Raw genomic sequence first — 11,533 nt, forward strand, 5'->3', positions numbered from 1 at the left:
TAAGTCTAATTTATTTAATAAAGGCTGAAACGTTTGTGAAAAAGGAAGAAAAAAACCAAAAGTAACTTATATAATAGGAAATATTTTGGTAAAAGGGCAAAAATATATGGGGGGTTCCCATGCATGGAAAAGCTTGCCTCATTAGCCCTCCCCCTAAGGCTAGAGGTATTCATGCCTCTAGCGCTGTACTTGATCCTTCTTCAATTGAGGTGCAGGAGTCTCCCTCCTCAGGGATTTCCATCATAGGTGCTTGATCAAACCTCAAAAAGTACTGCTTCAACCTTCATCCATTGACACGTGTTTTGTGGAGCCTACCATCTCCATCCATCAATCGGTAACTGCCATTGGCGTAGCGCTTTCTAATGACAAATGGCCCCTCCCATCTAGGTGAAAACTTTTTATCCTTCATAGTGTCAAACCGGTTATCATACCCTAGGACCAACATACCTTTCTTGAGACCTTTTTCCCTAAGTCCCTTGTTGAAGGTAAGTCGACGTTGCTCTGCCTGTGCTTCATAATAGCTGATAGCATCTTCTCTGTCTAGTTGAAGCCTCTCTAGATCAAGAATGTGGTTGTAGAGATGAGCATTAGGACGTTCCACCTGCCCAGCTAGCACCGTGAGACTAGCCAATTGTACTTCAATGGGTAAAATGGCTTCCTTACCAAACACCAAGTGATATGGTGTGAACCCAAGGGATGTGCAAAATGAAGTGCGATAAGCCCAAAGTGCAGCCATAAGATGCTTGTCCCAATCACTTTTGTGATTGTTTACATGTTTAGTGATGATCTTACAGATCATACCATTTACCTTTTCCACCAAACCATTGCATTGTGGGCAGTAGGGAGTTGAGTGTCGTCGTGAGATACCTAACTTCTCCATTAGCTCTCCTATAAGGTCTCCTCTAAAACCTGGTCCCCTGTCAGAAATTATTTCAAAAGGAGTGCCAAAACGGCAACAAATGTTTTCAAATACGAACTTAGCCACTTCCTTAGCTATAATCCGGGTGGTGGCAATTGCTTCAGCCCACCTGGTCATGTAGTCCACACCCATGATGATATAAAATTTACCTGATTGGCTCCTTGGAAAAGGCCCAATAGCATCAATTCCCCATTTCTCAAATGGTCCATATGAGATTATAGGAGTCTGTGGCTCATATGTGAGCCTCCTATCCCCTGCCTTTTGACATTCCTTGCATGTTTTACACCAATGATGCACATCCCTATGTAGACTAGGCCATACAAACCCGGCTTGTAGAATCTTTCTACTAGTGATGTCACGTGCAAAGTGTCCTCCGCACACACCATCATGGAAACTTGAAATGATTTCAGTGATCTCTCTAGAGAGAGATACCCGCCTAAGAATTTGATCCTTACCCTTGCAGTAGAGGTCGTCATTGATAAGGAGGTATTTTGTTGCCTTGTGCACAAGCCACTTCTTTTGGCCCTTAGTAAGATCATTAGGACACTCTCCTGTGTCCAAGAAACTCATGATGTCAGGCATAGCATCTCTACCTTGGAAGAGAGGCAGCTTCAACTTGATAGCACCCACCACTGAAACATCTTACAGCTTCTCTCTAGCTAGAGCATCTGCTTATTGATTTTCTGCTCGAGGGACATGATGTAATTGTACAACTTGAAATTTCCCTAAAAGTTCCTTGACTTTGCACAAATGGCCTAGCAACCTATGATTTTTACAAGCCCAAGTTCCTTGTATTTGTTTTATTAAAAGCATGGCATTACCAAATACATTTAACGGTTGAATGCCCTGTGTCACACACCACTCTAACCCAAGAGTTAAGGCTGCATATTCTTCCTCATTGTTAGAGTGAGAATTCAAGAGATTTCCAATGGAGAAGACTTTATCCCCTTGCTCGTTGAAGATGACAATGCCTGCTGCAGCTTTGTCCACTTTCCTCTTGTAGGCTCCATCAAAGAAAAGAGAGTGAGCCTCCTCTACCTTAGGGACTTCCAGTACGGGTGTAATATCTTGATCATTTGGCTTTATCTTTAGCTTCTTTTCATAGTGGCGATGAGTGAGAATACCTCCTAGACTCGCCCTTGTGGAGTTCTCCACTTGCATTGTGTAGTCAAACTCTTGCAGCCTTGTGAGCCATTTGGAAATCCTAGAAGAAACATCCATGTGCTGCATTACATAAGGAAGTACTTCTTCCATTGTTAAGATTATGAATGGTCTAGACAATAAATAAGAGCGAAATTTGGTGGTAGCAAACATTAATGCAAGCACCATGTGTTTCACTGTCGTGTATCCCTTTTATGATGGAGTCATCATTCAACTAGAGAAGTAGATAGGACGCATGAAAGAAGTTTGAGGATCCTTTTGCATCAATACAGCCCCAAGTGTGTCATTTCCCACACTAGGGTTTACATAAAATGGCTCGTCCCACTTTGGAGGTGCTATGGTGGGAAGTGAAGCTAGAATTTGTTTTACCTCATTGAATTGTTGTTTATTTTCTTCACTCCAAGTGAAAATCTCTTGATGGGTAACTTGTTGTAAAGGAAGAACTACTTGGGAGAGCAAGTGAATGAACCTACTCAAATACCTCACCTTTTGAAGAAAAGAGACCAGCTACTTTGTTGTGGTGGGAGAGGTCAAAGCCACCAAGGCTTGAACCTTGCTTGGGTCAGCTTCAATGCCATTGGCCGAGATCACATGGCCAAGAAGAGTAACCTTGCTTTCACCAATGTGGCATTTCTCCACATTGAGTTGGCCCCCCAAAGCTTGTAGCCTAGCTAGACCTTCATAAAGTTTCTCCAAATGAAGAGAGCGAGAGCTATAGATACAAAAGTCATCAATAAAAACACGGATTGATTTTCCAAAGAATGGATGAAAAACAAATGTCACATATCACTGAAAAGTGGCTGGAGCATTAGTGAGACCAAAAGGCATAACTCTGTAATCAAAACATCCCCGTGGTGTGATGAAGGTTGTCTTCTTTTGATCTTCTTCAGTGATGCTAATTTGGAAGTAGCCTGAGTAGCCATCACATACCGTGTAGCGCTCATGTCGTGCTACCTCATTGAGTATTTCGTCTTGAAAAGGAAGAGGAAAATGGTCCCTCTTTGTGGCTGCATTAAGAAGCTTGTAATCAACACAAACCCTCCACTTACCATTCTTCTTTGGTGTGACTACCACTGGAGAAACCCACTCCGAGTCTTCAAGAGGATAGATAAAACCGGCTTCTAGCAATTTTTTCACCTCTTTGAGTAGGGCGTCTTGTTGAATTACTCCTAGCCGCCTGAGCTTCTGCACTATAGGTTTACTTCCCTCCTTGAGCTTAATGTGATGTTGAACTACTGTGATGCCAGTGATTTTATCATATTCATCAATGAACAATGTGGTAAAATTACTTAGCATCAAAATATAATCTTCACTCTCCTTCCCACACAACTCACTAGAGAGCATTTGATGTAGCTTACTTGCTTCTACCAGAGGTTGCATACCTGGTGTCTCCCCTTGGTTTGATGATGAGGCATCAGGTTGATCCATCTTCTTAGGGTCCTTGAGAATGATCCCCATCACCTCAATGCTACTGTCACTTTCTTCACTCACTGTTGACTCCTCTTCTCAAGTGGTTGAAGAGTCACCACTAGAAAACATCCATAGAGGTTTCTAGATCCATGTCGCATTGCCGACCTATCTTCATGTCGTAAAGTATTGGCCTCCCTTTTGCATCCTTCATCTGGATTATGCCGGTGTCCTAGTCCTTCTTAGCTCTCATAGCCATAAGACAAGGCCTCCCTAGAATGATAGGGTAGCCCTCCCCTTTGTGTGGCATGACAAAGACGTCCACATCTACCTCAGTGTTGAATGCCTTTATCCTAATTGCATTTATGACACCAACACATTGAACTTTTAAATTATTTGCCATTTTTGCTCAGCATGGTGCCGGCCGACTCACCTCTAAACCCAAACGGTGCATAATTTTTTCACTCATGACGCATATTTGTGCGCCACCATCAATGTAGATATTGGAGATGTGTTGCCCTTTGATGTAAGCATCCATCACTGGTAGTATGTCATCTAGATTCCTCCCAGAGATAGCCCCAGCTATCTTTGGCTTTGGTCTTCTAGTGCTAACCATCTTTGTCCATTGTCTCCTCACCCTAGGTGCTAGGTGGAGTAACTAGGGCCACGTGATTTTTGGGCCCTGCACAGAAACATCTTGAACCAAATCATATGGTTTAGAATATTCACCCAAAGAGAAATCTACAATGTCAATTTTACGTCGTGACTTGGACGGCTTTTTGCTAGATTCCCCTTTAATATTCATCTTTTCTTCCTTTTGGGAAGATTCACCATGCCTACTGTGTTTTACCCCTATGGCATCTACTCCTTTAACTTTGGTCTTATCCTCCTCCACTTTCTCCTTTCCTTTACCTTCAAGACTGATGACGCTTACTGTTTGATTGCCAACTAGTGGTAGGGGTAAGGGTGGAATGAGAGGTTGTGGTGGTGTTGGTGGTTGTGGTTGAATGGGTGGTTGTAGGATTTTCACGGGTGGTGCTTGTTGTGGTGCCCTCGGTGGTGGTGGTCTTGCTCTCGGTGGTGAAACCTAGTTTTGCTTGGCTCCTCTGTTGAAATTCTGCCTCCTTGGGTGTGGATAGTAGTACATGCCATGACCATCCTCCCCACAATTGTAGCAGTGGTATTCTTGGTTTTTCCTTCGTTTTCCTCTCCCTTTCTCTTGGTTGCGTTTGTGTGCATGCCCTTGTTGTATCAAATGGATTGAGATATTCTCAAGTTGATTGGTGATTCGATTGAGCAGGTCTTGCTGATCTTCAATTGGTTCTTGTGGTTGAATCCTCTGGGCGGCTGTTGTAGGTGGTCCTAGAGGTGGTCGGGTCCTAATGGCTTCCTCTTCATCGATATTCCTGGCTTGTAGGCGAAACTTCTTGTCTTTAAGGCGGGCCACTTCAACTGCTAGCTCATACGTAGCAGGAAACCTTCCCTTCACCTTCTCTTTAAGAGTTCGCCATAACCCAGCCACAAACCGATCCTTCTTTAGGAAATCAGGTGCCCCCTCATCCTCTCTTAGATATGCAACCCATCACCCCCATAAATCTACAAACTTTGACTCATATGATGCGTATTCTAGCATACTACCCTGCTTCAACTCTGTCAACAATTGCCATAGCTTCTCTGATGTTGTGCGCTCTCCAAAACGCTTGACAAAGGATGCTCTTAATAAGTCCCATCATTCCTTGGTTGCTTGTGCCAAGGAATTGTACCATGATCTTGCCTCCACCTTCATTAGAAGTGGGAAGATGCGCAAGCGCGAAGGATCATCATCTCTCGCAGAGATGACACATGCTATTTCCAAGTTGTCTAGAAAGTCTGCAGCATCCTCACCCACCTTACCAGTAAAGTTTGGAAATGCTACACTTGCCATTGTGAGAGTGAGAAAATAAACTCGACTTAGAAATCTTAAAAAAAAAAAATTTAAAAAATAGAGATTCAATACATGGGTGCTCGGTAGATGGAAAACATACTATACAAGGATGAAAATAACTACATCAAAAGACACTTCATGATTAATCATAGGGAGGATAAAGGGTAGAGAAGAGGTGTTTATCTCTTGTAGTCGTTCTCTACCAAACATGGTTGTAATGATCTGCTGATAAAACATTTTGCGGTCCAAGATTACTTTGATTGATTGAATTCGTTGTGGTGCATAAGTTTGGTTCCTTGCAAAGGCTGATGTGCTGGGTCCATCACATGATAATTTGAAAAGGCTCTCTCCTTCGTGGTGGAAGGTTATAGTCAGAGGTGTAGAGCTCTTGGTAGTGGAGGTAAAATTTATAGTACCACAGGACAAGGTTGTCTTCGTCTTCTAGCTCCAGGACTGCCCCTCTAGCAAGCTCTTGGAAAATCTTGAACTCTCTCTCTTTGAGCAACTTCACTTTCCTGCAAGATAGAGTGCCATCTAGTGTATACACAGGTGTGATGAGGTAGGTGTTGAGTCTTACCACTTGTATTAATCCAAGTTGGATGGATACATAGCAAGCTGTAAAGTCGTCATCATAGCCTTGATTCACAAGCAACACCCCTTGAAGGTGGAGGGTCTTGTCTTTCCGCCAAGAAAAACCTGTGTCAAAGACCTTGTCGATGACAAGCTCCGCCACTTCACTCGATAGATGACGTAGAATCCATGCTACTGTTTCTAGTTCCTGGCTCATGAGATGAGAGTGAGGTATAGAAAGACTTTGGAGGATTTACCCTTTTGTTTTGGAGATGGGGTGATTGTCGGCGCTGGAAAACCCTTGAATCTTTTCGTGCAAGGAAGAGGGAGGGACCACGTGTTCGTAGTAGCTTGCTCAAGTTGTGAAGGCTTGTTGTGGGCGTAGGTGGAATAGGTGACAAAGATGTGGACGTAGATGTAGAGAAGCTTGGTGCTACTTGAAAGCCTACTGATGTGAGAACGCCTGTGCGGATGTCGAGGGAGAAAATTATGGCCTTTTCTTCACTTTGGGTTGCACTCATGTCGAAGGTGCGGTTTTTGGCTACAATGTGAGCATGATGCAGCTTGCCTTGCTTTTACGCTTGCGGGGATGATGAGAAATAGAAAAAATTTGAGTAGAGAAATAGGGTCTTACCACCTCTTCTATGCTAACAATACAACACCCTGGCAAGAGTGTCTTGATGACTTGAGTCAAACCTTCTTGAAGATCCTCCTCCTCAGTGGTCCAATTAGAGAATTCAAGAAGCCACTTGTCCATGAAGGGAAGTAAACATGTCAGTCTTGTAAACCGAAGTTCTTGAGTTCGGTCCTCAGTGGGGGCACCAAATGAGAGGCGGAACTGAAAAAATAGACCCGGTGGCCTCTACACCAAGACTATGCACAATGGCCTCATCATGGGGAATACGCAATAGGGGCACCACCTAGCAAGATATACGGGTAGGACGCATACATATACACAATGAAACATGCCACGGAAAACAATTTCAAGATCCACACCCAAATGTGGAATGGGGTGGTCAGAGAATAAGGTAAGAGGAGTGGTGAGTGAGTGAGAATGGGCTCGCTACCCGTGCATGTAGTAAGGAAGATAACGAGGTCATGGATACATGCAAGTATGCTCACTTCTCATACAAAAGGTGGCGAATCCGCACACCTCAAGATGGAAGTAGCAAGATGATAGGAACATGAGAGGGAGAGAGAGTGTGTGTGTATGGTGGTGAATCCGCACACCTTAACATAAGCAGAAAAAAAAATGGCAAGGAACAAGCATATACCATACTCACAATGAGATGTATCCAAAGCAACACAAAATACGACACCAAGATGGAGTGTGTTGATTGCTTGCAAAAGATGAATACAATAGGTAGCATATGGCAGGAAAATGAGAAGGGAAAAAGATCATAGGAGGCATAATGGAGAGATGGGAGTTGATGGTGAGGAATATCATGAGTGTGTCCACCCTTCTTCTTCTTGAAATTGTGCCTTCAACCCTTAATTACAAGTGGTGTGGAGGTGTGGTGCTCATCTTTTGTGCATGGTGATGGTGATGATGATGGGGTTGTGATTATGTGATTAGGGTTCATGCTACAAGCATGTAGCACAAGAGTGTGTATGGATAGGTGTGTGTGTGTGTGTGTGTGTCCCCAAGTGAGCTCTCATGGCCTCCTTATATAGGGAAGGAGGGAAGGTTTTAGCAATATTTATAATTTAGGTGAGTGTCCCACTCTGGTGACTAGCAAAATGGGGTGCATGTGATTGTGGCTCCCATCTTGTCTCCTCGTTATTTAAAATACCAGATTCAATAGAGAGAGAATAAGAGAGAATGTGGGTAGGATATAGAGGATAGGAGATATTTACAATAGTCTAGCTTTGGCTAGACATAAGCTTATTAGGGAGAGAAGAGAAAGGTAAGAAAATTATAAGAGAGGTTGTCGAAGGTGGATAATTGTTGATGAGGATGGATCCTCCAAAAATGGTGATAGAATCACTCTAGACTTGCCAAGACCTCATTAAAAGATCCTTGTCTCTTGTAATCATGCTTGAAGACTTGTAGAACCATAGCCATTCTAGAGGGAAGAAAACTAGGGATGGACTGTGTCACCATTACATGAGAAAACTGGGGTCCACTACAAAAATCAAAGCTCCGCGTTCATAACTCCAAAAATTCTGAAAACAATTGAGCTAAAAGTTGAGATCACGAGCTACATCTTTCATGTTGAACGCTCCTTCAGATTCGGGGTTCTTCTTTACTTAAAAAATTCATCCAAATAATGTATTATTTGTGGTTGCAAAAGTCTTTTGGTGGTCCCCTTTGAGTGGACTTCTCTCTTGCCTTCAAGTGTAAGCTCCTTCATGTGTATGAAAACATGACCTAGAGTTTTGAAAATATTGGCAATCATCTAGATGGACAAATTATTGAAATTTGAAAGTGGAGTTGAGGTTTGAAAATGAAAACTAGTGAATAAAATATTTGGTAGGGTGGAATAATATACATACATGAAAAATATATTAGAAAATACTAAAATATATAATGTAATTTAAAATATATATATTTAATATTTAAGGTCAAAAGAGAGATCAACAAAGAAAGCTTACTTATTTATGCTACATCGTGATTGATTAGCATAAGTCTAATTTATCTAATAAAGGCTGAAACGTTTGTGAAAAAGGAAGAAAAAAATCAAAAGTAACTTATATAATAGGAATTATTTTGGTAAAAGGGAAAAAATATATGAGGGGTTCCCATGCATGGAAAAGCTTGCCTCAGTAGTTTTGATTTTCTATGTCCCATATTGTAACATAAAGCTAATATTCCTTGAGTTTTGGGGCACCTAATACCCTATTTTGCATACTACACAATGATGGTTGATTTTTTCTATTATAGAAGAAAACGAAACATTCTAGTATATCAAGTATAGCTTTTTCAATATTGCTAGTTTCTTGTGAAAACTATATGCATTTTGTAGGTAGTAACCATATCTAGTCATAAGGATCAAATTTGGCTAGATATTCAATAGTTTCTATGGGATTCTACAACTCATAATGTTGAACCCAATTTTTTCATGTTTGCTGTATTTATCACTTCATCTTTGTCCCCAAGATTCCCCTTGGTAAGAGATGTATTATTATTTTGACATGCTCCATGGATCCTTATGAACCTAAAGGACACTAGGGAACTAAGAAAACATGCATATATTATTTGTATTCAGCGTGGCTATAGAAACTTTTGATGATAGGTTTGCAGAATGGTAAAAATTCAACTTTTTGTACCTACTTATTTTGGAAAAACAAAAAATAGTGGGTGAGAAGCAATCATATGTTCTGATCACCAACCCATTGAAGTTAACTAGGGAATTTATATCAAGTTCTACAAAAATCCCTAATCTTATTTTTAAACAAAAAAACATAAGAAATGACTCTTTTGATAAAAATGTTTTGGTCCATCAACTTTGGAGGCTTAGTGTGACCAAAAGATGAGAAATTTTACAAGTCTCTTATTTTTTCAATGTGTAGTAGGTCTTGATCTATAACCTCATGAAAGTATTTTACAAAATAAGTGGATCTACTATGGTTCTGGAGGTTTTTTTCAAAACCCTGAAAGGACACTTTTATGTCCTGTTAGGTTACCAACCTAGTGTTAAAGCATAATTATTCTTACACCCCAAAATAAGCAATATGTACTACAATCTAATCAGTGTTTGATTCATCCTGTATGAGCCCTCTAAAATCATGTCTCTCATACCCTTACTCTAGTTGAGGCACTTTATTGAGTATTTTCCAAACTTCAAATCGAGCATAATGTTTTTTTCTTTAAGCAGTACTCTCTCAATTGAGAGAGTTAGATATTTTAGATAAAAACAAACCATCATACAATGCTCCATGCTCTTAATGTGCCATGGAATCATGGAGTGACAAAAAAGAATTACCAAGTGTTTGTCACAGAGTATATAAACTTTTAATAATGAACACAATTAAATGTGGAAATGTATCCACATTTGGGCTTGATTTCCACCAAGTCAAATCCTTTCACTTAAATCCAATCTTGGTACCGTAAGGCCTGTAATTAAAAGAATTTGAACCTATGTAGCTATTCACCAACCTCATGTGGTTGCTCCTCATCTATCATTATCAAAGGACCGTGTTACTACGTATAAAAGGATATATATGCACCAACTTTTTTGATCCAATAAAACCTTCCAAACTTTTGTTGTGATAAAAATCAACTGCCTAGTGTGCTTTCTTCAAATTTTTGATAGGTACGTTTTAGGGCAATTGATTAACTTGTAGCTTTGAAAATTTAAATGCTCTCGTTAATGAGACCTACCTCTAGCCATCCACGCCACCAGCGTGGATGGCTAGAGGCAGGTGTCACATACACGACTTGCGAGAAAAAAATTGCTAGGACAAGCAATGGGCATACGTGCATAACTCTCTCCTAGGATGATGATTGATGATGGCGCAAAAAAATGTGCCCCATACTGATTGCCTTCATGCTATCTGACAAGTGCCTATAGCCATCCACGCCGGCACGGATGGCTACAGAGAGTTGTTGAAGGGGATGAATTGAGAGAGGTAACGAATCTCATCCTCAACTAGCTATGCTCAAGCATAGCCATGATAGGGCAATCATGGTGGCTACCGGTCCCTTCTGATCATCCTTCCCTTGTGTACGTCCCCAATACTCCAGCGCTAGAGAGAGAGAGAGAGAGAGAGAGAGAGAGAGAGAGAGAGAGAGAGAGAGAGAGAGAGAGAGAGACGTTTCTATTGAGCTTATATGTGAAGCTACTCAATATATGGATCATCTATATATGGCACCCAGGTCCCCTCTATATATACATCATCTCATGTGTGTATTCTACACACTTTGGGGTTCTATTTCTGTATTCTCTCTTTCTCTCTCAACATGGTATCAAAGCAGGACTGTTTTTTTTTTAAATCTCTTGATTGAAAATGATTTTGCAGATATTAACCTATAGAGGCACCAAAATCGATGTGGTCTACAACTTTGTAGAAGAAAGCTAGTTCAAATTCTGCACCGATTTTGAGTTATTGTTCGCGGACTACGTACATGCTTGAAAAGAAACTTCTCTTTTTGTTTTTTATTTTTCTCTTAATTGAAAACAATTTTGAAAAAATACTCGTGCTTGAGCACCAGAATCGATGTGGTCTACAACTTTGCAGAAGAAAGTTTTTTCAAATTATGCACCGATTTTGAGTTATCATTCGCGGACTCCGTGCATGCCTGAAAAGCAACTTCGCTTTTTGTTTTTAATTTTTATCTCGATTGAAATCGATTTTGTTGAAACTACCTGTGGGAGGCACCGGAATTGATGTGGTTTAATACTTTGTAGAAGAAAGGTTTTCAACTTCTACACTGATTTTGAGTTATCGTTCGCAGACTACGTACATGCTTGAAAAGCAACTTCGCTTTTTGTTGTTGATTTTTCTCTTAATTGAAAACAATTTTGCAGAAATGAGGCACCAGAATCGATGTGGTCTACAACTTTGCAGAAAAAGTTTTTTCTAATTCTGCACCGATTTTGAGTTATCAA

The sequence above is a fragment of the Adiantum capillus-veneris genome, chromosome 12 (genome assembly GCF_014529385.1).
Source record: "Adiantum capillus-veneris isolate H3 chromosome 12, ASM1452938v2, whole genome shotgun sequence".
In the NCBI taxonomy this organism is placed as follows: Eukaryota; Viridiplantae; Streptophyta; class Polypodiopsida; order Polypodiales; family Pteridaceae; genus Adiantum; species Adiantum capillus-veneris.